The 27361-nt window shown below is 42.0% G+C and overlaps 1 long non-coding RNA gene across 2 annotated transcripts; it reads left to right on the top strand.

The window, feature by feature from the left end:
* The first annotated feature begins 6092 nt into the window (after positions 1-6092).
* Positions 6093-24787, top strand: LOC131502765 (uncharacterized). 2 transcript variants are annotated; one of them, XR_009257182.1, is made up of 3 exons: positions 6093-6290; positions 7510-7600; positions 24504-24787. It is a non-coding gene; the product is annotated as an uncharacterized LOC131502765 (long non-coding RNA). The 2 variants fall into 2 exon arrangements; XR_009257181.1 differs by lacking the exon at positions 24504-24787 and adding an exon at positions 13615-14297.
* Positions 24788-27361: the final 2574 nt, after the last annotated feature.

Here is a 27361-nt window from a genome sequence, read left to right as displayed (position 1 = left end):
TCCCCCAAGTCCTTCTCTCTTCCCTCCTCCTCCCAATGTCCTTCTTTTTTCCCATCTGAATCAATAGAAGGTAAATTGAAAACTCCTAATATTTTACTGTCTTTCCTAAAAAACAAAAATATTCTCTTATCTAATCAAAGAATAACCAACAAAATCAGGAAATTATTATTGGTATTACATTGTCTAATCCTAGGACCTCATTTAAATTTCACCAATTATCCCAATAACTGTCTGTATAGCAGAAAAAAAAATTCTTTCTGGCCCATTATCCAATGCAGGATAACATGTTGCATTTCGTTACCACATCTTTTCACATATCTCTCTAGTCTCCTAATTCTGGAGTGCTTCCTTAGTCTTGTCCTTTGCGACCTGGATGTTTTCGTAGCATTCAGTCATTTTGTAGAGTGTCCCTCAATTTGAGCTTGTCTTTTGCTGCTTCTCTGTTAGATTTAGGTTATGCATTTATGGCAGGAATGTCATCAAAGTGACACCATATACTCAGTATATCATGGTAGGAAGAAAATGACATTATGTCCCATCACAGGACACGTTCACTCTGATCTCTGGCTAAGGTGATGTTTGCCAGGTTTCTTCACTGTAAGTTATTATTATTTTTTCATTTGTAATGAATAAGTATCCCGTGGGGCACTACCTTAAAATCGTGTTAATGTCCTATTCCTCAACAAACTCTCAGCTTATTTTATCATCCTTGGTTGATTTTTGCCTGAGTAAAGTTTTACTACGATAGCTGCCAAATGTTGATTTTTCTAATTTCATCATTATGTCTGCATTTCTTGGATGTCTTTCTACTGAAAGGAAGTGCTTTGCATTTTCCCTCATGTATTTGCTTATTTATTCCTATCAGTAAGACCCATGGATTTCCATTTCACTTGATGGGTCATAATCCATAACATCCATTACATCATTATTTGTTCTGATGCTCAAATTACCCGATATTTGGCTAGTGGGGGCACCTTCAAAGCTGATTTCTGTGTGATTTTTGATGGGTCCCCTTAACTTTTGGAGAATTCCTTCCTCTGGGACAACAAGATGTTCCAGGTTCATCTGGTGCTTTGCCTGCCTCAGCCATTTCTCCAAAAAGTCCCAATTGCTGTGAGTGGAGAATGGTATTTAGAAACCAAGATCTGGGCACTGGGTATGCGCATAGCATCTAAGCCATTCAGTGAACAGAGCCAAGAAATATATATGTGTTTATACATATACACACATACATACATCTGTATCTATTTTTATATCTATGTAAATATATTAAAAATTACGAATTCACACCAACAGTGTCCGTTCCAATACAGGACATATTTTAGCCTTTACCCTTTCCATTTAAAAAAAAATGTTCATTTATTTATTTTGAGAGAGAGAGAAAGAGGGAGTGCAAGTGGGAGAGGGGCAGAGAGAGAGGGAGACAGAGAATCCCAAGCAGGCTCTGCGCTGCGAGCACAGAGTCTGACACGGGGCTCTGTCTCACGAATTGTGAGATCATGACCTGAGCCGAAATCGTAAGTCGGATGCTTAATCGACTGAGCCACCCAGCTGCCCCCTACCCTTTCCATATTTATAACCACTTTTTAAACTGTAAAAAAGGTGGTTCCCCTTATCTGTTCATATCTTTATTTATGTGCTTATTTTCCTTGTCTGCCAGCCATGTCCTGACCATGCCCTCCACTCTGGCCCTGCAGACCCCAGAAGTCTCACCAGCCTCCTAGAGGCCCTGATGCTTCCTTGGCTCCAGCACTGTTGGCCGTGCCCCCCCAATATAACAGTGGGTGCCATGCACTAAAAAGCATTTTTTAAAGTAAAGAAAAAAAAAGAAAGGGAAAAGAAGGGGAAGACAAAGGACAAATGTCATTTGCTACAGTCTGAATGTGTTCCTCCAAATTTGTACATTGAAAGCCTAATGTTCAACGTGGTATCATGAGGTAGGGTCTTTGGGAGGTGATTAGGTCATGAAGGTGGAGCCCTCATGAATGAGATTCATGTTCTCATAAAAGAGATGCCCGGGCCCCCTTCCCCCTCCTACTATTTGAGGACACAGTGAGAAGGCACTATCTGTGAAACAGGAAGTGGCCCTTCACAGACACCAAATCTGTTGGCACCATAATCTTGGGCGTTCAGCCCCCAGATCTGTGAGAAATTAATGTTTGTTGCTTATAAGCCACCCAGTATCTTTGTGATAGGAGCCCAAACAGGCTAAGACAACGGTCTTAAAACAAACAATAAATTGTCCAAAGTTCATTCCACACTCCATCACGTCCTTTTGTAATTATTAATAGACTCAGTTATTAGATTTCATTGTTTGGAGGTGTGATGTTTCATATTTTTAACCCCAATGAATTATTGTACTATTTTAATAGCACTGTATATTTTTGAATTCAAAATCAAAGCAAGTAATACATATAACATCTTAAAACAACCTGTACTTCCCTTATAAAATGGAACAGCAAAATGCTGACTGTAAGAAATTCCATATCTTTTCGTCTTTCTCATCCTGATTTGTTTCCTTGGTTCTCCCCTAATGATTGGTGCCAAGCCCCGTATCTCATGTTTTATATAAAAGAGATGGTGATGAGGAGTATTGCAGGAGAAACAGCTTCCCCCACCCACACCTCTGAATTGGGAGGTGTGTGTGCACGCCACTGTTGGTCAAGGGGTAACAAGGCAGAAAGATGATTTATCCACCTACCATCACCAGACAATAGACACTTAATCCACTGCTTCCCCTCTCCTTACTTTCAGGGTATATCCCAAGGGGCTGGCCTTATCTAGGAGATACCATAGATAATTGCTCCTGAGCAAAAGATATCATCTAATGAAAAGAAAGGTCTACAAAAACTTCATGAAGAGCTTAAAAGCATACAAATAAACATATTATTATTTTTAATTTATTTATTTTGAGAGAGAGAGAGAGCACATGCATGTGACCGGGGGAGGGGCAGAGAGAGAGAGGGAGAGAGAGAATCCCAAGCAGCCTCCATGCTGTCAGCACAGAGCCCAACAGGGGACTTGATCTCATGAACCATAAGATCATGACCTAAGCCAAAATCAAGAGTTGGAAGCTTAAATGACTGAGCCACCCAGACACCCCAAACATATTATTATTATTTAATATAAAGAGGAGTGCATGCTGGGTATGTTGGCAACTGATTCACTTTAACAGGGTATCAATGGGCATTTCCTCTTGTTTATCCTAAGGACAGGCACTGCTCCTCTGTGGGGCTTGTCACCTCCCAGCAGGGCTTACGGAGAATGAGTCACACCAGCTGGAGAGAGAAATGTTTGCAGCTTTCCGTGCTTGCATAGCAATGCGAGAAGAAGAGCTATTTCCTTCCCCAGCTTGCTGTAAAAAGCCTTACTAAAATCTCATAAAGATTGGGGGTGTCTACAAGAATGCGAGACTGGCATTTGCTTCCTTGGTTGACTGACCATATAGGTGGCAGATTTGCCAATCTGCCCCCTATAATACCAGAGCAGAGGGGAAAAGAATTGGTGAATGTTGGCCATATTCCTGGATGAGTATAAGCGATGGGCCCCTCACTTGTCCAAGGGCCTGAGAATTTGCCACAGGTTGTAGCTACACTTCATGGAGGACGAGGAGAGGCACACATCAGAAAAATACAGCTGGAGACCCCCAGCCCAGAGTCAGTTGGTAAGCGCAGCTAAATATGGTGAGGGGCAGCGAAGGCTAGTTTGATGCATGAGAATGAGCCCCTTGCCATTGGGCCATGTGGAAGCTACCACGTGTCCACCCTAACCCCAAGACAATGGGCAGGAACAGCAGTTGTGGCCAACCAAGTGGAAGACTAGAGGCTGATGGGTTAAGGAAGAAGACCTCTCTCCTTTGCACTTTCCCCTCCCCTCCTCCCACAAGCACACCTGAGGAACTAGCATCTCAAAAGAGGAGAAAGAGGTGACAGTCAGGCACTCCCCCTGCTCCATACAGTTTTAACCCTGTGCTGGGAAAGGGAGGAGATGATTTTAAATCATATTTGGGGGTGAAGTTTTATAAACACAGGACTGGAGGAAGATTGTTTTAATAAGCCACAATGGCTGAAAATATATGCAATCTAGCCAAGTAGTCATTAAGGGAACCACTACCCAACAGTAGAAGGGAGGTGGCCATTGAGCATAGTATAGTTGGTGACAATTTTTGCAAAATTCTTTAATGCTCATAAGCAAAAGAGCTGAGATTTCTCAACAAACTGTTTACATGGACATTGGTTAAAAATATTTCAGAGTGCTGTTCTGGCTTGCACAATTCTGCAAAAGAGTGTCCAGAGTTAATACGGATATCTGCTACGAGATGCAAAAACGCGTTACTAACCAAGTGCCACAGGAACGGACAGGAGGGAGAGATGACTTCCAACATGGAGCCTCCCCTGGGCTCTCCCGACAATAGGCAAGTTGCCAGATTGAATCTAGATAAACTGTCAGCTTCCTCTCACTTTGATCATTAGAGAAGGGAAATTCCTCAACTTCCTCCCCCCAAGTTCAACCCACTTCTGTACTTATTCTTTCCCCTACCCCTAAAATGCACTTCTTGCATCGAAGACTAAGACCTTACGTGTATTGGCTTTGGTTTGCTAGTTAGGATTGAAGGGGGGCAGAGGCTGGCTGTCTGGCTCTGTGGTTAGAATGCTGTCCACTGCAGCCACTGAATGCATTTCGAATAATATAAACAATCAGAGCTACAAGGTACACATTTTCATGTGTGTACCCTTGAACACCTTTTAAAATATTTTGGAAGGAGCGTGGGACTTAGAGTTTGAGAAATTCGGAATAAAATTCTAACTCTGCCATTCCCTGGGAAAACCACTTTTTATTTCTTTGAGCCTCAGTGTCTTTACCCATGAAATAAGTGTCTTCACCCATGGGAAATAAGACCGAGGTAATACGATTACTGGGGAGCTTAAGTGAGATGATGTATTGAAATGCCTAGCATTGCCTGACACCTTGGGCACCTCAATAAGTGGGAGTTCCTTCCAGTCTTTCCTCACATCCAACATCTGGCCTAGCGATGGGCACAACAGAAGGTAGTCAGTAATTGTTTCCCAGCATGCGTCAATAACCCATTCCAGCTGGCTTCAGTGAGAAGGGGATTTATTGTAGGGACATGGGAGAATCTCATGGACTGGCTTCCCGCATGGGGCTCTTGGTTTGTGCTCCCCCCATAATGGATGCTGGTACATGACTTTGTCTTGTGATGATGTTCACGCCTCTTGGATTGTACATAACTTAGCACTTCAGCTCCTGAAAGTTAGCTCAGGCAATGTTTCAGTTCTCTCATTTCAAATTTCCTTGAGGGGGCATCATTTTGCTCAGATTTCATCAGGATTTTATCTGTGGTCCAGCCAGCCCTGGTCAAAGCTATAAGCATGGCTGCCTGGGCCTACATGGTCAGCCAGGCTGTGGGTGACAGAAAAGGGAATGTTTGGCCATGATAGAACCTCCCATCTCCACTGCAATTGCTGTGACTGAATGGGATTCATTCTGTGCTCTATAACTAAGGAGACCTCTCAGAGGATGAATTTCCACAGCTCATACTGACTTTAAAGAAAACACCATGTATGCATTTTATAATCAGTTAAAATTGTTTACCTAAAAAAACCCACTCATTTATTACTTACTATTTGCCAGGCACTGTCTCAAGAGTTCAACAAATATTAACTCATTTATTCTTTTAAAAAAAATTTTTAATGTTCATTTATTATTGAGAGAGAGACAGAGACAGAGTGTGAGCAGGAGAGGGGCAGAGAGAGAGGGAAACACAGAATCTGAAGCAGGCTCCAGGCCCTGAGCTGTCAGCACTGAGCCCAATCTTGTGAACCACAAGATCATGAACTGAGCCGAAGTCGGATGCTTAACCAACTAACTGAGCCACCCAGGTGCCCTTAACTCATTTATTCTTATAACTGGTTGAAGAAAGGTACAGGGAATGACTCCACATTTACAAATTTTACTAAAAGCACAGGGAGGCAGAGTAATTGGCTCAAGGACACACAGCTGTTTGGCAGTAGAGCCAAGGTTTGAACTCAGGCAGTGAGGTATGTGGAGTCCACACTCCAGACCACCATATGACGCTGCATCTCACACTAAGATAGCCAGTAATCAAAGGCGTCAACCTAGGTACTTATGACCTAACAAAGTGAGGGTATTACAACATGTGACTCCTCCCCCCGCCTCCCACCTCACCTCACTAAGTAGCTTCAGAGATAACCCACTGGAGACTGACACTCACCTCCCATCTGTCTTTTATCCTTGCCGGGGGTCAGCAGGTATTGTAGGAGCCCTGCTGCATACTTCATAATACCACGAAAGGGTTACATGTGCTAATGGTTCGGTTTTGCATTCATGTTTTTAAAACCTTTTCACCTCGATAACATTTTCCATTTTCTAACAACACTTTAAATTCCATTTCTATTACTTGAACATCAGGCACAATTATGCCATTTTGAGTTTCTTCTTTGCAATTAATGCAATCATATGACACATCACTAATGCCAACCAGGAGCCTTATCAAAAAATAGTATAAATTATCATATTTCTATATACATTTGCAAATGTCTTATCAACATTCCAATCCTGTATACATTTGTATTAAAAAACACTCTCTGTGTTGGATTTCTAGAACTGTTACTATCAACCGAACTAGATCAGTGTACATGACTGTCTCTGTCACAGAGGAAAACTCTGATTGAAATTGGCAACTTAAATCAGGTTACATGAGATTTCTTATCCAATCAAAGAAGCTCTTTGAGCTGTCAAAGTTGCTCATGAGACTATAAGACCATTCTTTCCTTTAGCTATATGTAGGTAAATATAGATGTAGGTCATCTACATATATAAATATATAGATGTATAATACCTATAAGGCCATTTTCTCATATAAGTAGTAGTATACATCAATATATAGATATGTACAATGAACAATTTATAAATTCTGGTACTCAGTAATGAGAATATTGGGTCAGTTCTTTAGAGAATAATCTGGGAAAGGCATTGTTCAAAAGTTGCCCAAGTACATCAGATCACTGGTTGCGCTTTGGTTTGATTTCTATAAAAATAGGTATATAATGATAGAATTTGTTCCAGAGAATCAGTGTAATTGTAATTTTAGGAAGCCACAATTCCTCTGCTTCAAATCTTCTGTCAAATAATTCAAAGACAAAACGATATCCCTGTATACAAGATACCGTTTTGCAGAAAGTACGTCCTGCTCAGCCTTTGGAGTATAAATTCATGGGGAGGAATGGACAGTATTTCCCACTGTCTTCTTCTCCTCCTTCATCCAACTAAGGAAGGTAACAAGTGTCTCTTTCTAATTTCGAAGCCCTTCCTGTAGGCCATTGAGTTCTATTTAATTATTGTAGACAGGGACAGCAGAACGTGGGTTTTGCTGAGAAAATAAGAAGGGGGAAAAGAAAGAGGAGGAAGGTAAAAGAGAGGGGGCTCTGGGTCTCCTGGCTGTTCAAGTCATATTAGAATCATTTCTAGGGTTGTTACATGGCCTAGGATGTGCTGGGGCTCATGGATCAAGAAAGAGTTCCTGAGGGGCATTGAGCAAGTGTCCTGGAACACTGGTCAGGTGAGTGGATCCACTCAGGAGCACTTACTGGGAATTCTGTCCCATTATGTGAATAGGTATATTGCTGTTCCTGTATAGGTCTTTGTCTACTACTATTCTAGTCATAGTAATATAAGTCCCTACATTTCAGGATACCACTGGATAATTTCCTAGTTATACAATAGCAGGTACTCCAGGCAAGGTCAGCTTCACGAATGTGCCACCTGTGCGGTTGAACAGGACCCCCAACTCAGAACGGTCCTATGCTTGGCTTAATGCTCTGCTGTTGCTATCTTGAATTTCTTAATAGTTTTTTCTTTGAACTTCTATTTTGTAAATGAAGTCCAGTGGGACAATGGAGCATGTTTGTGAGCAGAGGAGATAGTGCCATATGCATGTCCACTGTTCCTTGATGCCCCGTTCACATACAGAATTCACAAAGTTCCATAAGCATAGAGCTCCTGTGGACGCATGATGCATAGGAGTTCCACAAGGCTCAAAAGAGAGTACAAGGTAAGAGCATTACATCTATGACAGAGTAAATGGGGATGCTGACATCCTGGAGAGGCCACTCTTTTCTATTTGAACCACAACTTGCCTCCAACATGGAAAAAAGGAAATGCTGTTCTAAGAAACTCCAAGGAACACAATGGTAGTCTTTCTTAACCATGTTACTTCTTCATATTAGCCAACTACTTACACTGGGAAAGATGACATCGAAGGAAAGAAAAAGCTAGGGCAACCCATAATTCTTTTTCCTCTCAGTCCTTCCATACTCATCAGCTAAAGACAGAAAGTGCTGGTAGAATGTGCATGTATTAAACAACGAGTAAAATAAAGGGTTGACGTTTTGTACAGCATTTTCACTGTTCTGGTAAGAATGAAATACATATGTATGTACGAGTTAGGAAATATAAATTGTGTCATTTCAGTGATTCCTCATACAAGTTAAATGTTCTTATATTTGCATTTAAAAGTGGAATCGCATGATATAAAGATGAACGGTAAAATTCATGCCAGTAATTTGAAATTGTAATTTTTCTTTGCTTAGAATGATCTTAAATAACAAATGAAAAACATCATAACAAGTCAAGGGAACAAGGCCGTAGAAGAAAAAGCTTGTAATTTAGTATCTTTAACAGTGTTTTCATTTTGACCTGTAAATGATGTAGCCGTACCTGATCCCGGGGTCCCTCCCAAGGCACTCAGTGGGTTGGGAGGGACATGAGTACTGGTATTTGGGGTACAGCCTGGCATTCCAGGGCTGTCCAAGCTGGGGTCAGCAGGAACTAGACATGAGCCCCAGCCCCAAAGCCAAAGCTTCCTGACCTTCATTTTCTGACCTAGACTCACAGTCAGCCCCCTGCAGCCTTTAGTCTTGGCCTTGTGCACAAACTCTCTTTCTTTCATTAACCTCTGCTCCATATTGATTTCTTATCCTCTACAGAACAAACCTGAGGTTTTGCCCTGACTGCTCCTAAATCCATTTTTTACTTTGCAGACCAAGTTTTAGCATCAAACTCTCATCTCCACCAGCCTCCAAGACTAGCCTGTTACTAGTTTGGGTTTCACTCACTTCCTGCCTCTCCTATGATTTTCTAGTTGCTAGCCTGGAGAGACCCTTGATTTCTCTCTCTACTGATAGCCTTTTCTTCTCAAATCATGGATGGTAGTGGTAGTGGTTATTGGAGTGGTATAGGGGATATTGGATGAAAACACTGTATTTTGGTTTCCTGGAGTCATTCTCCTTGGCACAGTCTTTGATGAGCTTTATTTGCTGGGAGAATTGCCTGTTTTACCCCTTGAACATCTCCTAAGTCTGCTATACTTTAATTTACAAATGAGTGTTCATTGGCTGTTTCTACTGTGAAGTGAGCAAAGCTTAGAGGCAAATCAAGTCAAGGAGTTCAAAAGAAATACATGAATAAACCCATGAAAAAACACTTCATGGTAAGCATGGAAGTGTCATGCTATTAAAGCTAGCGTTAAGTTAAATATATAAATGGTATCATGTGTCTATTGCGTCAAATCTTATTAATCAAAAACATAATTAAATCTAATGAGCATTAGTAGGGTATTCTCCTTTTATGCAAATAAATTGCTCTTTGTGTAAGTATGAAAATAGATCAGTATCTCCCAGGGTAGAAAATATGCATTTATGGTCCATTATAATAGTTGAGAGCATGGTGTCAGGACTTGAAACCCTGGGTCCTGAACCTGGCTGTGACACTTACTAGCTGTGGACCTTGGGCGAATGGTCTCAATCTGGAAAGAATAGCAGTGCTGACCTGATAGGGCTATTGTGAGTTTTAAATGAAGTGATATGTGTAAAGTGCTTAGTTCCATGTCCTGCATATAGTAATTACTTGATAAATATAAACTGTCCCCATTATTATTACTACATACAGGATGAACAAGAAAACAGAACTCTGAGATTTTTTTAAGTAATCTCTGCACCCAATGTGGGGTTCAAACTCATGACCTCGAGATCAAGAGTCACATGCTCGACCCACTGAGCCAGCCAGGTGCCCCTGAAAAAGATTTTTTTTAAGTAATGGAAAGGCTTTGGGAGATTAAGAAGAGGAAAACAATAAAGTAAAAGGGAAGAAATAGATGTATTTCTATTTGCTTTTTGAAATTCACAAGTAATTTTAAATATTTAGAGTATTTAGAGTACTTTTCCTTGGCCATACAGAGGATGCTATCACATTCACTGAGCATCTCATTCCATGAAGATTATAATTACTATCAACATAGTATTAAGCCAGTCAAATGAGCCTGAACCAGCAGCCATACATTGCTTTTCAATGTCTTCATGTTCAAAAAAAAAAAAAAAAAGAAAGGAAAAAAAAGCTCCCTAATTTATGGTAATCTAATATGTGCATAGTGCTTCCAATATTCTACTAAATCAGTGCAGTCAAAACCCTAAAATTTCAAGCATTCTCAGACATAAGTTGCATCAGCCAGCCTAGGGCACTGGTTGAAAGGTGGAGGAGGGAGGGAAAGAAAAAGAAGAGAATGCCTTATAATAGGGGACTATTCTTTCTTTTGTCATATTTTGGTTCCTTTAAACTTGTTCAGTTGCATTTAAGTCCCCAAGAGCCACAAAAATTATGTCGAACAATAGCAGGGGTTTGTGAAAAGATTCCTTAGATAACATTTGAAAAACACAAGTAGCCCTTGAACCTTTTTGCATCCAGTCCATCTGACGGGCTTTGTGAGCTGCAGCCACCTGCAAGAGTTCTAAAATAGATGCTTTCATAAAACAGAGAATTCTCAGAATTGATGTGTTAATATCATTCTCTTAATTACTTGACATCTGACCTAAGTAGCGGTAACAAGATGATTTGGGCCAAAGCGAAAAGAAGAGTTGAGGCCGTCATTCACGTATTTTTGGTCTCACACACACGCGCGCACACACACACACACACACACACACACACACAATACAGCTAGTGAGAAAAAAACATTGTATGGGATCATTTAGGCAGCTTGTCTACCCAGCTGAAGGTCACTAAATAATTGCTTAATCCACCACTTTTCCTATGTCTACAAAGCTTAGGTTTTCAATAATACAAAGAGTTTACTTACCATGTGAGGGTGGGGGGAGAGGACGGTTTGGGTAAGGGGTGTGGAATCTTCAAAGGAAAATGTATATTATAGTGATTTTGTTTGTGAAGACTTTTCAAAGCATGAAACAAAACATATAGAAATAAATATTGGTTTAAAAAAAAAAACTTAGAAGCCCTGAGGGGGGAGAAAACTCCAAATAATGGAAACTTCATTAAAAGATAGAAATTATAGGTCTGAAATTCAAGTTAAATCAGTAACTTCTACTAATCAAACCACGACTCCCTGTGTGGATCACATCCCAGCCCATCTGCTTACTTCCCAGCCCAATACAAGGTTTTATTTTCTATTTGTCTTTCTCTTTTTTCAAACTGTCAACACTGCAAAGCCATACAGCTGTGGGTAAAGCAGCTGTGTGATATTCTGCCTCCCACATCGTCAACCAAATTGTCTGCTCAGTTTTTCTTTATTACTGGTACTGATGGGATAGAATGCCAAGGGCTGAGGGCTGATTTATGTCAACTAACTCTGACTTATCAGGTATCTCTCTCTTTGGCACCTCTTTTTGTTATTCTTCCCTTCAGCCTTTATTCTTCCAGCCTTTTTTTCTCTGCCTCTTTTTTCATTATAGAAAGAGCGTGTTCGTGATACCATTTTGATTCCTGATTATTTCCTTAATAAGTAGCCATAAGCATAACCATGCACTTAAAAGTTCTCCTTCTCTTTCTGGATAGTTGTATAGTACCAGCGTGGAAGAATCACGCTTCATTTAGCTATTTTCATACTTAACCATAAACAACTGCATGATGAATATCTATACATAAATCTCTATCTTCGTTTCTGATTCTTTTCATCCGGATGCCCAGAAGCAGCATTGCTGGATAAAAGGCTATGAGCTTTTTAAAGGTTTTTGATGCATAATGCCAAATTGCTTTCCTTTCTGGATCCATGAGCGTAGGAGAGTCTAAAGTCATTTTTAGTACATCCCACATGGGAGAGAAATGTGTTTTCTTTCTCTCTCCTCGGTGTAACTTGTGGGCCATGTTAGACCTCTGAGCAGTGTTGGCCAACTGGACCTGGCATGAGCATTCCTCAGGGTGCTGGTGGTGCCCTCACTTCGGGATTGTGATGCAGTAGCTGTGGGCTGGTCTCTGGACTCTGACTTGGCATGCTTGTGGGCTCCCTGGGGGCATACCTATAGCAGAGAAGTGGAAGAGGCACTCATTCCCTTAGAGTCAGGTGAGCAGAGTGGGCTGAAGAATAGCAAATGGTAGGAGGCACTTAGGCTTGTGCCTCCTAGGTAGAAACACAGAGGATAAATGTTGGGATCTTGCCTTTTTCAGGGATCACAAAACTGGACCCAAAGAGACAGTGGGAGGGAGAATGGGTGTGATGAGGAGTGAGGTGATGTTGAAGGTAGGCGTTCAAGAAGAGCACGGTCAGTGTGAACACTTTGGGAAGGCTTCCCAGTGAGGTCAAGCTGAGCTAAGGATCATTCTCCAGTTGTTGAGTGTTCATACATTTGAAATGTCTCCAGTTATACTGCAAATTCTTGTTTGGGGCAGAAACTGTGTATGTGTGCATGTGCATATATATACATGTGTGTATATGTCCATATATGTACACACACCTATATATACACTTGACCCTAAAATCTCATGTGTGTAAATTGTATGATTTCATTAGATAGGAAATGTGTGAATACATTCCTCCTATTAAAATCTTAAAGCATTGCAGGTAAGTCTGAAGTTATCTTTAACTCTCATTACCCAGTGCACACCTCCCACCCCCCAAGCTAACCATCGCCATCAGCTTGGTATATGTGTACTTCCATAACTTTCCCTGTACACTTATATCCATATGTATGCCTGTATAAAATATATAGAATTGTCGTAAGTGTGAGCACATTGTTTTGCAGCTTGCCGTGGGGAGAGGAAGCAGCGTTTTGGTCCATTCTAACTTCATTTTAGAGTGGGCTGGATTTCAAATTAATTTTTAACTTGCACAACTAATATGAGTACGGTCTCCTCGTAAATAAATAAAAAAGAAAGGAATTGCAAATAAAGCTAAAATTTCCTTTGTCTGCCTCCTCAATCCTCCTTCCCTCTTCTCCTCTCCAGAGGTAGAGGATGATCAGGGGAGGGCATCCCTGGTAATGACTGTATTTTATGTCTTCTCTGTATCTCCGTTAATTTCTCAACATCTAACTGCAGCTGGTGCACTTGTAGAGCCTTAGAACCATAAGAATATTTTATAGATTGTCTAGTCCAGCCTTTCACGTATGGATGCAGATATAGATCAGATGCCTTGGCCTTGGTTTTTGCCACCCTTAGCTAGTGTGCACCTCACTTTATCAATCTGTGTTACTTCTAGTAATTTCTGCGTATGTGGTTGAAATCGAAAGCCTCTTTAGGAGCGACTTCATTCCTGAAGAATCTGTGCCATTCTCTTTTACCACGATGCAGGCTTTGGGGAGGAAAGGCTCTGGGGAGGCCGAGCTTATAAGGAGCTACACTTCCTGTTACTTTAAGCAACTGAGAACAACCAGGAAGAGCATGGTCCTTTGGTTTGGCTCTGGCTACCATGGGCAAGAGGGGCCTTGGCCCAGACTGTCTGAATCCCTCAGTGGGGCAAGATTTTCATTTTGAGGCCAAGCATTTGGAGACTGGCTTCCACCTTTCGGCTCTCTAATGATGCCAGAGGCAGAAAGAACACAGCTTGACTCTCGAATTCCAGCGTTCGTCCATTTCAGGGATGAGCAGAAAGAAAAAAAAGAGAAAAGAAAGAAAAGAAAAAGCCCTTCGGCTCACAAAGTAAGAATCTTTGAAATGAAAGTTCTGCAGAGAGTAAATATGAAGCACCACAATGCCATCTCTGGAGCCACATTTCAGAGCACGAGGGCAATTCCACTATGTAACGGAAGGTTGAGAGATTTCATGTTCCTTAATTAAAACATATCTCGGGAGCCAGTGGGAGGCACCTGCACAGCCCCTACCTGAAGATGCCGATTTACAGAAAAACTTCCAGCCGTGGGATTCATACAAGGGACACGCTGGCAATTGTGAGTTTCTTTTCAAATCGGCCTCTGTCTGTCATACCTATGTAGTTACAAAATCAAAAGGGATAATAAAGTTCAATTGTATATTCACAGTTTGATATTTCTATTGACAGGTCTCACACAAAAAACACCATTTCAGGAAACTCTGATTCTGTATCCCTCTATGAAAGGCACTGAAAGGCTCTCCCGGGTTGCACGTCCCCACCCAACAATCCCTCTAAATCTGAACCTATAAAGTGGCCCCATCAAGGTTCAAAGGTGTCAAATTGGGCCTCCTCTCCCCAGGTTCTGTTTGTGATTTTAAAATATCTCTCTGATGGTGAGGGAAAAAGGAAACCACCCAGACCAAACCACAACTGAGTTAAAATCCCAGCTCCTCAGCAGAGAAGAGCAGTTAACCCAAGCGTCACCACATCGCAGAGGGGGACTGGAACGCCGCCCGCACTGAGGCCTCAGACAGATCCAGACGACCCTTGTGTCTGCCCTGCTGCCCTCTCCTCACCCACGAGAGTCCCTATCAACTCCTAATGGTTCTCGTGTTTTAAAAATGTCAGTATATTTCACTCCTATGGAAATATCCTTCAAGGCCCACTAGAAAACCAACATGCAGGTGCCTGTAATTTTTAGAGAAGATTTTTCTTGGAAAATAGGGGGGTGTGTTTGGCTGGATTCAAAACCAGCAAGTCTGTTCTTATAGTGTATGGGACCAGGCTTATGCAAGAGCAGAGCACATCTGAATGCAAAAATTAAATGGAGGAATGGGAGGGGGGAACAGGTGCTCTTTTATAAAGGCTAAATTCCATATTTACCAAACTGATTTGCATGAGGCATATTTTCAATGAAAATATTGCTACTCATTTTGCTGCATTTGTGCAACAGAAACATAAGGATGGAGCAGAAGAGGGGTGGGTTCTCAAGCTGTCTTCTTGTACCTACCCTTTAGCCGACAGTTAAGTGGCACATTTGGGAGATTAGCAATTAGAACCTCTGGCTTCCCCCTGCCAAGTTAGCATTACTTTGGGTTTCCTCTAACCCACAATACAGCCTCTGAGTCAAGAGTTAGATGAGAGTTCAGAAGGGATGGTGAGAGGTCATTCGCTCCATTGGGTATCACCAAGTGAGAATACCTAGATTATCTCAAGAGAAGGATTTTATTTTGTCAAGTTGATTCCACGCCTTCTCTTAGGAATCCAAGCCAGTGTTAAGTCTTATCACCAAGAATGTCTTCCTCCTATTTCAAACGTTTTACTTATGCTTTACTTCCTCTTCATGTAAACCCAAAATGGAAAAGTGCTGTTGGCTACATAGATTATCTTATTTACATTCTTTTTTTTTTTTTTTAAGATTTTATTGTTAAGTAATCTCTACACACAACGTGGGGCTCAAACTCACAACCCCGTGATCAAGAGTCACATGCTCCACCTACTGAACCAGGTAGGTGCCCCCTCATTTACATTTTTAAATCAATCCTATGACATACATGCTATTACTTCCCCACTTTACAGATAAAGAAACTGAGGCCGAGAGCAGTGAAGAAACTGGCCCTAGGTCACTCAGCTGATACGTGGTAGACCCAAAATTGTAATCTAGGCATTTGACTCCAGAGTCTATATTCACTTCACCACCACAAGTTGCTACCTGGCAGTTTCAGATGTGGTCGGTTGCAAATGGAGTTGCTAACAATGCAGTACGGATGCCCCAGAGAAGTTGAACCCAGGCCAGAAATGAGAGGTTGAAACTGGAATAAGGTTAGGTGAGCAATTGATTGATGGAAGATGCTAGAGTAATGGCAGGTAGAATGCCCATGCAAATATACACAGATTCGGTGGCAGGTGGTGAGCGGATTCCAATGGGAAAGGCCAGCCTCTTGGGTATTTATAGTCTGTGTTCTCCAGAGTGTGTTCCAACAGGGAAAATCCAGTGGACCTATGTCTTTAGGGGACTCCCCAAGGGATTGAAGAGCTCCAGAGTCACAGTGAAGTTTCTACCCACCTGTGAGAGCTTTCTCTGAAAAGGTCTCTTAGAGCATCTTGTAGAAAAGTAAAGTTCTCAGCATGCTTCACTCTTCTTTGTTGGAATAAAACTTAGAACCAGCCCAGGCCCACTGTGGGTCTTCTGGATTTTCTTTTCCCTAGGGACCTAGAGGCTATAGACAGAGCTTTGAGTTTCAGCATGAGGGGAGGGGCCATAAGTGTCTGACCTTTGGGAAGAGCACCTGAAGCCATGCCTGTTCCCAGTTTGCAGCTGAAGTGAAAACACCCTGGAGAGCCATACACACCCTTGAGGAAGCTGACCACTTCAGTGTTGGTGTGTGAGGCCAAAGAGAGCTTTCATTCCTCACTATCAATGGGTTTGAAGTAAGCAGCTCTTTTTTTGACTATTGAATCATCTAGTTTACCCTACAATTTCCTTTGAAGAACTGTACAAATTCTATACAAGGTTGTGTTTCCTTAGATAAATGGCTTGCTTCATCTGACATCTTGGCCATCTTGCATTTCTGTTTATACAAGTACCAGAGCTTAAAATGGGTGAAACAGAGCTTTCAAAACCACCCCACATTGGCTTCTCGAACTCATATAAATGTCCTTGAACATGCAGTAGATTGCCCTCTGGGATTTCCACACTGAATCTGAGCTCCACGAGAGGACTACTGGGAAAATGTTTTATACATAGAAATTAAAAGTTTCAGGGAAGATTTACTCCCTTACTGGGGAAAAACCAATCAGATAAAATCAGAGTCCTCAAACTGTCCACCCTCTGTGGCAAACACAATTTGAATTCTCTCAATAAAGCTCTTTACTTTAAAAGAATCAGGACTTCAAGTATGTCGATACCAAATTCCCCAGTCCCTGAAGAGAGTCTCTCGTTGACTCCAGCCTGCCTCAGAGGCACTCTGGTATCCATGACCTCCAAGGCACAGGTTGTGATCTGTTTTTTTGCTGTTGCTGTCTGTTCATTTGTATGTTTGTTTCTTATGGAGGTCTGGTGGGTAGGGTTTATATATGTACAACTACAAAATTCGAAGAGTTACACACCATTCAAATGTCTCCATACCAGTGACCCTAGGCACTAGTTTGTCACTGCATAGGCAACTCCAGTTATTGTTTTCGTATTTATCATTTGAGAGAGAGTCTCTGCATATATAAGTATATGATGCATGGGCATGATGTGTAAGTATAAATGTTTTCTATGCTAATGGCAGCATACTATACACATTTCAACATAATGGTTAATGGCACAAACTCTGGATTATGGAGTTTGGGCTTGAATCCTGGCTCTGCTATATAAGTTGTGTGGCCTTCGGCAAGTTGCTTAACCTCTCTGTCCCTTAAATTTCCCCATTACTGAAACTGGGACATTAATGGTACCTACTTCATATGATTTCATGATTAACTAATAGAAGTGGAGGATTTAGAACAGTGCCTGCAAAGAAATGGTAAATTTCTTTTGGTAAACCACAGATCTTGGAATTTGTCTATGAGTTTGTCTAGATGTGGCTCTTTGTTTCCAGTGACTGAAAAGTGTTCGATTGTGTGGAAATATAAAATGTATTTAACCAGTATTCAACTATATAACTGTTAACTATTTAAATATTTAATAACATTTAACTACTGGTGCTCATTTAGATTGTTTCTGGTCATTTGCTACCATAAAAATGCTCTAACTACCATCCCTTGGACATGCATCTAAAAGTAAAAAGAATACCTAAAGGTAAACTTGCTGAGACTAACTCACCACATTTAAATTTTTGATAGACATGACCAAGTTCCCTTCAAAAATGTCCTTTTAACTTATTTTCTCAGTAACAACATACAGGATTCTTGTCTATCACCCTTCTTCATTATTACCAATACAAGAGGTGAAACAAGGTCTCTTGGAGTTTCCGTGTCCTTTCTCGTGAGCAAAACTGAGCAATTTTTCAAGTGCTACACTCATTTTTCTATTGGGTGATTGGTCTTTCTCTCACTGAGCAGTCCATTTTTTAAACTAGAGAGCCCTTACGTGAGTGATTGGATCTGCCTCCTGGTTGATCTCACTTAAAGTCTCATTAGCCTGCGCAAAAAGGTTTGCACCACGGTAATTTTATTCGAAATGTTGAACAGTACAAATTTGATCGCTGCAAGGATCTGTTAGCACTCATGTAACCTGATCTGCCGTGCTGGAGAATGAGAGTTTATTGCATCATAAAAATGTTACCCTCCACTTGCGCTGGGCAAGTATTGAAATTTTTATGAGCTCTTCTTAACTAAAGTTATCGATAAATAACACATGATTCTTGACTAGGCTAATCCTAGATTGATGTGACTTATTTGATAAGTCAACACCATAAAGAAACTCTTGGCTCAATGGCCTGGGATTGTTAAAAAAAAGACAAGGAAGATTCCACCTCTGAGTTACTGAGTTCGACTCCCAACAGTGAAAAATAGACAGGTGTTTTACCCTTCTGAGAGTTGATCCCCACTGGTCAAGGGCTTGGAAAAATCGCTGTAATCACTCTGCACCCAGGTTGTTACAATACAACGAATCCATCATAACCTCGTTGCCTATTTGATCTGCCCCAGAAGAGGCCAGGTTTACAAAGGTGTTTCTTTTCCAGTGGTTTTCATGCTTTAATGTCTATCAGGATTATCCAGGAAGATAGACTTTAAACAAACCCACAGGTGATTCTGAAGCAGGTGGTCAGAAGACACCCTCAGAAGCTCAGCTAGCAAAAGCCATGCTGGATTACCAATCAAAATTTCAAGCTATGTGGCCCAGGAATCTCCATTTTCACAGGCACACCTGCTTACTCTCGTGCACCCTGCAGTGGGGAGAACCCCTGTGCCACATTACGGTCATGAAGACGTGTTGGAAGGGATTTTTGAATTGTCCAACAAATTCTGAATTGTCAGTTTGATTGGAAAAGACTTGGGAGTCTTTTTCTTCCCCACAGCTACTCCTTGGGGGCTCAGCATCTGTTTTACTTACTCCCACCCCATGAAATCACAAAGCGAGTGAGGGACAAGAAATCCGCCCACAGGAGAAAGTGGCCACAATAGAAAAGGAGAGCAGTGAGGGACCTCTCCCGGAAATGTCCCTCTTTGACGTCTTGCCCCTACCTGGGAACACAGAGCCAGAAGCCTCGTCTAAGTAGGTGTTCCCTGACACTCCATTTCCACATGCAGTGTTCCTGTTTTTATCTAAGCTGTTCTGCACCTGAACAGATCGATCCTCTTTTGTAAATCATCTGATAAGAATAACAGCTGATATTGAATTATGCCAGACACAGTGCTCTGTACTTTTACACATTATTGCAGCAACTCTAAGAAGTGGTATTGTTATTATTTCCATTTTATAGATGAGAAAACAGACTTGGGGGGTGTTGAGTCACACGGCAGGAAAGTGTAAATGAGTTCAAACCTGGTAGTCTGACTCGAGTTCCTGCTCTTCCTTACTCAGGATATATTGCTCACCAGCAGTTTCTGATCCTCACCAGGTAGATTTTAGAACTACTACTCATACTGATCAGGCAGCGTGATCTAGTAGAACAAGAAGAGTTCAAAACTCAAAAGCTCTGGAATGCCTCTAGCACTGAAATCCTGTGCAAATCCATTTACACTTGCTACTTCCTTCTAATTATATGGGTGGAGTGGTGATGGTATTGTTGGGATATTTGTAAAAACTGTTTGGCTTAAACAACTGTACGTACCTGTGCAAACATGATGTGACTCAACACTTTACAGCGTGTCTGGCAGAGGGATCAACCCAAAAGGTAGTAGAGATCCCTTCAAACCAGCTCAGAATGCCACCAGATCACCGGAATAGGAGTTAAGAGTGGAATGCAGGATGCTTGCTTCTCGTCTCACCTCTGCAAATGTGGGTGACTTGAATAATTAGGCTACATCTCTGGAATTCGTTTTCTTAACTATAAAATGAGAAGAATCCATTAAGTCAGTAGTTTTAAAACATGACAAAGAATGCCTAATATATTTCCATTATTTAAAAAATCAAAACAATAGGGGCACCTGGGTGGCTCAGTCAGTTAAGCGTCCAACTTCAGCCCAGGTCATGATCTCACAATTCGTGAGTTCAAGCCCCGCATCGGGCTCTGTGCTGACAGCTCAGAGCCTGGAGCCTGCTTCAGATTCTGTGTCTCCCTCTCCCTCTGTCTCTACCCCTCACTTGCTCTCTGTCTCTGTCTCTGTCTCTCTCAAAAATAAAGATAAACATTAACAAAAAATTTTTTAAAAACCCAAACAGTATGGAGAAAGTGAAAGCCTTCATTGATGCCCACACAGTCCCACGGATCCCTCACGTGGTTACTACTATAAACAATATGGTGCAGTGTGTCACTTCACTTGCTTTTACCAAACATGCACACTCCTTTCCCAATGTATAGATTCTTCTGTGGTTATTTTACGTAAATGACATCAGATCAGTAGTTGTTAATTCTTTTTTTTTTTTTTGATTCTAAGAACTCAGTGAGAGCTAAGTGTCTACTCTCTCCTGCAGAATGTACCTGTACACAACGTTTTGCTTTTCTTTTGTTTTTTAGATTTTATTTTTAAGTAATCTCGACATTCAACGTGAGGCTGGAACTCACAACCATGAGACCAAGAGTCACAAGCTCCACCGACTGAGCCAGCCAGGCGCTCCCACAGCATTTTGAATAAAAAATATTTAAGGATATGCATAGACTCCCTTGAGCCTCACCCAGGCATTCCAGATTAAGAAACCTTAAGGACTCGGGGCGCTTGGGTGGCTCAGTCGGTTGAGCGTCCGACTTCGGCTCAGGTCATGATCTCACAGTTCATGAGTTCGAGCCCTGCATCAGGCTCTGTGCTGATGGCTCGGAGCCTGGAGCCTGCTTCAGATTCTGTGTCTCCCTCTCTCTCTGCCCCTCTGCCACTCACACTCTGACTCTTTCTCTCAAAAATAAATAAACATTAAAAAAATTAAACAAATAAAGAAACCTGGACTCGAAGATTCCAAAAACTATCTAGTTCAAAAATTATGCCCCATAATCTTAAGCACCGGCACATTTCATGGTTCTAAGTTCTCCATGTCACCTTCCCCCACTCCTCCTTTCCATGAAAAAATTTGTGCTTTAAGTAAAAATTTTAAATTTTAAATAAAATTTTTCTAAAATTCAATTTTATTTTATCAAAGTTTTATGTGTATATCGTTTTTAAAATTATATGAGCAAAACTCATAATAGAAAAAAAAATTCTTCTCTGACTCCATGTTCCCTAGAGGCAACGTCTTGTCTTTCTGCTGTTTTTTCTGGGATTTTCCTCCATGTTTCTGAATAATCCACTTATAAGTGGTTTACTGAAAAGGCTCAACCAGATGACATAGAAGCAGAAGATGGTTTTATTTTTCTCCAACCACACCCTTCGATCTTTTCTGACCTTAACGCCATCTCAAGCAAATCCCCTAGGTTTTAATTATATTTTAGACATAATAATTTTCAGGGATAAGTTAGTCTAGACCTACTTGTATACTTCAGTCAAATCTGTTTTCAAGCTTCCCCTGTCTCTCAGCTCTGGCCTGGCCTGAAGGGTACACTGGGAAAGAAGGAAGCTGATGTGTTGGTCAGGGGCAAACGCCCTTTCCAATACAGTAGCTCCTTTCTTTGCCTGCTGTTCTACTGGCCTGAAGAGCCCAAAGTAACCACGGCGTCAGGGGGGCGGGGTGGAGGGGGGCCGGTCAGAACTCCAAGTTTCTTGGAAACTACCTGGCACCAGAGTGGTTGAGAACAGACCTGGCTGATTTTCATGGGAAGAGTCATACTGTCCCCCTGGTTGTTGAGATTCTCCCCTGTCATGAGGGAGCACAGAGATCCCATAGATTCATGCACATGCCCTTTCCCCAGTACTCCCGTCTCCGATGTCACAGTCTTATTCATGGCTGGCCTTCAGCCACACAGCCTAGTCATTTGTCGTTGACCGGAACTCCTTTACAAGCTTCTCTCATAAGAAATGAACAGCCGTGTGTGCTGCTCAGAGCTCTGCACACTGGGAGGACATCCCTTCACCACTGTCCTTCAGAACCACCTCTGAGTGAGGCATCTCTGAGAACAGCAGAAGTCCACTGTCTGCCAGCACACACAATTAATGCCAGCTCGTTGGTGAATCTGGCTGAAGTTCTTGCCTTTTCCTCCATTTGGCCAAACTGGGTTCCCAAGAGCCCACGGGTATGAGTCGAGGGCAACACTTTGGCACAATAAACGTGTGGTATGGGAGTCTAGGCCACCTTCCTGTGTAATTCACGTGTGCCTTCCAGACATGCCTGGGCTAGATCCTGAGAGGATCATTTCTGCTTCAGAATGGATGACTGCTATGCTCCATTTTCCATGACATTTTTTTTATGAATTCCTTCAATTATTAGCTTTATTAAATACCATAACGTGGGATAAATACTCTTGGAGAAAATTTATGCAGGAAGTTTATGCAAGAGAAAATACCTAGCCTAAATGCTCTGTGTGAAAACTGTAATATAGGAACTGGCAAATTCTGGGCAATTTCAGCCTGCAAAGTGCATTCACTTCTTCCTCAACTCCAGCTTCTTTTCCTCTTTTCCTAAATGGCTGTGGAACCTTGGGAGTGCACATGCTCTTGTGTTTCCTTCCTGGCATTTCCTGGATCTTCATTCATACACTAGATTGTGCAATCAGTCAAGAACTTGCTCTCTGGTTATGTCAAACCCACCATGTCTGCGAAAGCCACTGGCCCAGCCACAGCTTTTCCTGTTTCATGCACTCTCTCCCAAAGGCAGAAACGCAGGAAGAGTGAGAGTCCCAGCTCACCTCCTCAGTGTTGCTCAAGAAAAAAGGACCTAAGCTTTCAAAGGAGGCCCCAGGCTTGTTTCTCTGTTCTACTCCATTGCTAATTCTCTCTTGACCACAGAGAACTTTCCTTCTCCAAATGGGTCCTCCACAGAGCCCCTTTACTCTTCAGTCTTACGATTCTTCTCCTGGTACACCTTTCTAGTACAGTCACATCACCAGTCCTGTAAGCATTTGCCGCAGTGATCACAGCAGTACAAAGAGATGTTGCTTTCTAGTTCTCAAAAAGCAGAAAACCAGCATGTAAGGTATTTCTGATACTTCTTGCTCTTAATACTTCTTTTCTCCTGCTCTGACTTGGGACACTGAGTGGTGATTACGATTATTTTATAACACAATGGAATGGATTATTATAGCAGGAGAAAATGTTCCAAAGGAGTACTTAAATCCATCAAAGCATCCCTTATGCAAGTTTGCTAACTAAAATGAAGAATTGTTAACAATATATTCTCTTTCATTTGTCAAATGTCCTTCCTGACCTTTTCTTGTTTCACATTTTGAAAGGAAATTATGGTTAAATTGTCTGAGGTACCATCCCTGGATCCAGAGGCTACTTAGTTCTGTATCTTGGGCTTGCCCTGGGCTGGAGCTGTCTATACAACCCAGATCCTCTTTTTCCGGGGAGTCTGTCAGAAACACTTCCGGGGGCAGCAGGTGAGTTTGGGGACCCCCATGAATCAATTCACGTTTGTACTGAAGCCATGATGGTCTCTGGTGTGAACTTGCTCCGTTCAGAGTCCATCTGATCCTTAGGGCCTGACGCTTTGTGCCTTTCCTGCCACATATAAATGTAATAAAACTTACCTGAGTAAGAAAAGAGAAAACAAGATGATAAGAGAAGCAGAAATGAGTCCTGGGAGACAGCATCTATGGAATTATAGGATTTATCCTGGGGAAAGTGAATGGTCATGCTATCCTAAGAACCACCATTTTTCTCTGGGGCGAGGTGGTCAGAGAAGCTTCCCAGAGAAACAGGGCTCGGAAGGGTCTCTAAATGATGGATAGGAATCAGAAATGGAGGCCAACTGAGCCCTCTGGGTAAGGGAAACAGTGGGAGCAAGTGCACTGGGCAGGAACGTCATTTTGTTGGGGGACAGACAGACCCATGGCAGCAGAGAAGAGAGTCTGTGGAGGAAGAAATGGGAGAGGAGGTTGGTCAGGTGGGCAGATTTGGTGAGGACACCACACCAGGTGAGTGTGATTGTATCCCGGGCAGTAGGACTCTTGGAAGGTTTTTGAGAAGGGGAACGGCATGATGAAGAGAAGTTCTGAGGAGATGAACCTGCTGATGAGGTGTCGTATTCTAGAGTTAAGAGAGGTCAGAGGCAGAAAGACCAGCCTGGCATCATGGCCCAAGCAACTGGAATAGAAAGAAAGAGGTAGTGTGAGCATCATTGTGGTGGGCATGTTACAATTCTCTGTGCAGCCACACACTCCGCCCTTTACTCACGGTTCCATCCCCTTTTCAGTGGACACAGCTCTGGCTGCAGGGTGATTGGCGTAGGATACGAGCACGGCCAATCAAAATTTTCGTTTGGAGTGGGAGCGATGGAGGCCACAGAATGGGACGTTGGCCGCCATCGTCCTCCAGAACTGTGTCTGTGGCAGCTGAGAACGAGGCCAACTCTACCCACAGGCAGAGGTAGAATCACGAGATGAGGGAATGAAGAGAGAACTGACAATCTCAAGTGCATCTGGGTTCCTGGATCTAGTGGTACCTCTCTGGTTTTCCAAGCTACATAGCGCAATAAATTCTGACACTGGCAGTTGAAAGAGGCCAAATTAATACAAATGTTATTTTTTAAGGTCTCAGTAGGACTTGTGGGCTATGGAGAGAATCAACAGTCGCCAACTCTAACATGTTTATGGGTACTGAGTGTAGCCGCTGGCGTGTAATGTCCTCATATCTCTGATGGATGAATAAATGAGCAAATGATTCTGGACAATGGGAAGGTGTTAGAGTACTGACATTAACTGTTTTAAAACATAGCTTGTTTAAAAAATACAGCTTTGGGGCGCCTGGGTGGCTCAGTCGGTTGAGCGGCCGGCTTCGGCTCAGGTCATGATCTCACAGTCCGTGAGTTCGAGCCCCGCGTCGGGCTCTGTGCTGACAGCTTAGAGCCTGGAGCCTGTTTCAGATTCTGTGTCTCCCTCTCTCTGACGCTCCCCCGTTCATGCTCTCTCTCTGTCTCAAAAATAAATAAACGTTAAAAAAAAATTTAAAAATACAGCTTTTTGGGGCACCTGGGTGGCTCAGTCAGTTAAGCGTCCAACTTCGACTCAGGTCATGATCTCACGGTTGGTGAGTTCGAGCCCCGTGTCGGGCTCTGCACTGACAGCTCAGAGCCTGGAGTCTGCTTCAGATTCTGTGTCTCCCTCTCTCTCCGCCCCTCTCCCACTCGTACTCTGTCTCACTCTCTCTCTCAAATATAAAACATTTAAACAATTTTTTTTAATACAGCTTTTTATGAGTAAGTTTCTATCTCCTCTATACCTTGCAGTGGTATCTACCCACTGCTATGAAATTGGTATCAATATTCATAGAGGAAAAAGAAACTTTGAACTGTGAAGCTAAGTAGGGAGGGAGAGGAGGAGGGGCATGTGAAATGTCTGTGGCAGAAACACCACCGTCCCTTATCTATAGCCCTAGAAAACAACTGGAAATACATTTCAGCCCCATTAAAAGGTGGTGGGGCATCATGTAATTCGTGATTGCTGACATTTGCACAGTGTTCTAGTCTTTTGTCTTCTGCCAAAGGCCTGCCTGAGGGCTTCTTTTTCGCAAGTTTGCTTTCATGTTTGGGTATGTTCAAAACTTAAGCTGGGCTGTAGCAGCCAGAGCAAAAAGGATGTGTCTCCACGAGAAGACAGCTGCCAGAGGGCTTCGCGAGCTTAGCAGAGTTATTATCATATTATCATGCATGCCAGAGCACACGTTCCACATCCCCTGTACGTCGTGTCACTGACACTTCTCCCTGGAGAAGTGTGGTTTATGTCCCCTCTCCTTGAATTCGAGTAGGCTTTTGATTTGGTCGTAACCAAAAGGATAAAGCAAATGTGATTGCGTGATTTCTGGAGCTATGTTGTAAAAGGCAGGCAGCTGCTGCCTCTTTCCAGGAACACAGACACCGGAGCCCTGAGCTACTGTGGAAGCAGTTCAATTGCCCCAAGGCCATCATGCTATGAGGAAGCCCAACTAGTCCACAGGGAGAGAGAGAGAGAGAGAGAGCGCACAGAGAAACCTGAAACCATAAGGAAAGAGAAAGAAATACCTGGCCAGCCCCTGGCTGTTCTAGACATTCCGCTGCAAGCAGGTAAGTCCAGCCACTGACTGTAACGGTGGGAGAGAACTGCCTGATCAAGCCTTTCCTGAATTCCTGACCTGCAGAAATCACGAGGTAATTTGTTGCTCAACAGTGATAACCAGAACAGTTATGTAGCTATTGGAAGAGATTTTTAGCTATAATTAGATCTTCAGGTATCCTGGAAAATTTGTCAGACTGCAGAACTATTTTGCCAACTCCAGAATGAACCTCCTCTCAGCATAATTAACTTCATCTGCTCCAAAGAGCAAATACTTAGAATATCTGGCATTGACAGTCTGAGCTGCTGTACTGTGGCACTCTGCCTCTGAGAAGAGATCTAAAAACACAGGTTAAGGCTCTACTGAAACATACAGGTCTATGCAATTAGCAAAACCCAAATACTAATTTAAATCTCCTGGATTTGCTTTTAGTCATTCGTCTAACAAAGACAAGGAAAAAACCCCAAATTATTTATTGTTAGCTTTAACTACTGGAAAAGTAAAACTGTTACATATTATGTATACCAATGTGAGGCTTGTTACAGTCTTAATTTTCCAATAACAATGAAAAATTTTTGACAGTGCACATATCAGGCACTGAATAAATGTTCCAGTAAGATTACATTATGTAGCTTTTGTAACTCAATGTGGTGGAATATTGCATTTTCCTGCCACTGCAAATAGAGTGAAATGCAGTTATTAGAATTATTGCAATATCTATATGCACATTTTCAAATATAAATGGCATACTATAAACATAAATCATTTAACTATAGTGTGATTATGTTGAAATAATACAACATGGACATGAATGAAGAGAAATGATGTTGAACTGCCTTTCCAGCGACACAATTTAAAATTCTACCCTGAAGATCAGAATTATAATTGAAAAACTGAGTAAATACTGTGGCAATAGTTTTAACCTGAGAAAAGCATCAATTTCTTTGAAACTGAAATTGGAGATATACATTCCTATTTATCTCACCAGGCACTTCCTTTGCACTGCACAAAATAGTCATATCA

This window comes from Neofelis nebulosa, chromosome 2, assembly GCF_028018385.1.
Source record: "Neofelis nebulosa isolate mNeoNeb1 chromosome 2, mNeoNeb1.pri, whole genome shotgun sequence".
NCBI lineage: Eukaryota > Metazoa > Chordata > Mammalia > Carnivora > Felidae > Neofelis > Neofelis nebulosa.
This window is presented reverse-complemented; position numbering and strand designations above follow the sequence as displayed.